Here is a 2,308-nt window from a genome sequence, read left to right on the forward strand (position 1 = left end):
ACAGCAGAAGCTCCCAGCTCTGCACAACCAGGGGAAGAAAGCGGCTATCTTCTGCTTGTTCTCATATAGTTCATTGTGTGTGTGTGTATGTACAGAAATTATGATTAGGCTGCTTTCATCAGTTTTTTTTACATCAGGCACAATCCGGTGTAAAAACTGATGGAATGACTCAGACGAAAAATCGAATCAGTTGCATCAGTTTCTTCAGTTTTTGGACGGATTCATTGTGCTACTGACCATGCTCAGTAGAAAAAAAACGGAATCAGTCGCGGTAATGCGTTGTATGCCGCTTTACGATGGATCCAGCGCTGTCATTGTACATGACGCCGGATCCGGAGCTGTCTATTTTTTTGCCGCTGTCAAAAAATGTTGCATGCTGCATCCTTTCCGGCAGCTGGACACACAAATTTCGCTGGATCCGTGCACAACGGAAGCAACACAAGGGCATCAGGCACAATCCGTTGCTAATACAATTCAATGCGGAAAAAAACAGATCTGGCTTTATCCGTGCGACCCTCAACTTTAACAAGATTCCCGGTGCCGGCATTGGCCACACAGCCCTAAAGCATGATAGAACCTCCACCAAATTTTACTGTGGGTAGCAAGTGCTTTTCTTGGAATTCCGTGTTTTTTTGCCTCTATGCAAAACGCCTTTTTGTATGACCAAACAACTCAATCTATGTTTCATCAGTCCACAGGACCTTCTTCCAAAATGTAACTGGCTTGTCCAAATGTGCTTTTGTATACCTCAGGCGACTCTGTTTGTGGCATGCTTGCAGAAATGGCTTCTTTTGCATCACTCTCCCATACAGCTTCTCCTTGTGCAATGTGCGCTGTATTGTTGACCGATGCACATTGACACCATCTGCAGCAAGATGAAGCTGCAGGTCTTTGGAGGTGGTCTGTGGATTGTCCTTGACTGTTCTCACCATTCTTCTTCTCTGCCTTTCTGATATTTTTCTTGGCCTGCCACTTCTGGGCTTAACAAGAACTGTACCTGTGTTCTTCCATTTCTTTCCTATGTTCCTCACAGTGGAAACTGACAGTTTAAATCTCAGAGACAACTTTTTGTATCCTTCCCCTGAACAAATATGTTGAATAATCTTTGTTTTCAGATCATTTGAGAGTTGTTTTGAGGAGCCCATGATGACACTCTTCATATGAGATTCAAATAGGAGAACAACTTGCAAGTGGCCACCTTAAATACCTTTTCTCATGATTGGATACACCTGCCTATGAAGTTCAAAGCTCAATGAGGTTACAAAACCAATTTAGTGCTTTAGTAAGTCCGTAAAAAGTAGTTAGGAGTGTTCAAATCAAGAAATTGATAAGGGTGCCCATACTTTTGCTCTGGTCAAATTTTGTTTAAATGCGGATTGCACATTTTCTGTTAGTACAATAAACCTCATTTCAATCCAGAAATATTACTGAGTCCATCAGTTATTAGATATATGAAACTGAAATAGCTGTTGCAAAAACCCAAATTGTTATAAAGAAAAAAGGTTAACATTAATAGGGGTGCCCAAACTTTTTCATATGTGAGCAATGATGGTTGACCTTAGGGAGATCAACATCCACCACTGCGGAGACACCATCACGTGTTTCTCAACGCAGTGATTCTAGAGCAATGCCCCCTGGGAAATATTCAAAGCAAGAAGGCCTGCGGAGACACCATCACATGTTTCTCAACGCTGGCAGGAAACTAGCCAGGTCTTTCACCGGGAAGGAACAACCACGGGAAGGGCAGTCTCCAGTCAAGAAGACCACCTATGCCAAACATGGTATCCATCCACAGACAGCCGTTTCGGGGTATTTGCCCCTCATCAGTGTGGAGTAGGAATCTGGCTAGTGGGAGCATTGCCTAGTAAAAGACTATGTGAGCAATGATGGTTGACCTTAGGGAGATCAACATCCACCACTGCGGAGACACCATCACGTGTTTCTCAACGCAGTGATTCTAGAGCAATGCCCCCTGGGAAATATTCTTTTACTAGGCAATGCTCCCACTAGCCAGATTCCTACTCCATACTGATGAGGGGCAAATACCCCGGGTATTTGGGTACACTGGGTAATAAGGGGTTAATATCAGCTTTGTTTTACCAGCTGGTATAAAGCCCGAGATTCTTAATGTCAGGCCATGTTTGACTCGGCCATTAAGAATCTCCAATAAAGGATTAAAAAACAAGACACCACACAGAGAAAAAATACTTTATTAGAAATACATACACAGACCCATTAGGGACTCCATCTTTATTACTCCCTCTCACCCCTCCACGATAGAGATTTCTGTACTGACAGAGAGAGAAAA

This window comes from Anomaloglossus baeobatrachus, chromosome 1, assembly GCF_048569485.1.
Source record: "Anomaloglossus baeobatrachus isolate aAnoBae1 chromosome 1, aAnoBae1.hap1, whole genome shotgun sequence".
NCBI lineage: Eukaryota > Metazoa > Chordata > Amphibia > Anura > Aromobatidae > Anomaloglossus > Anomaloglossus baeobatrachus.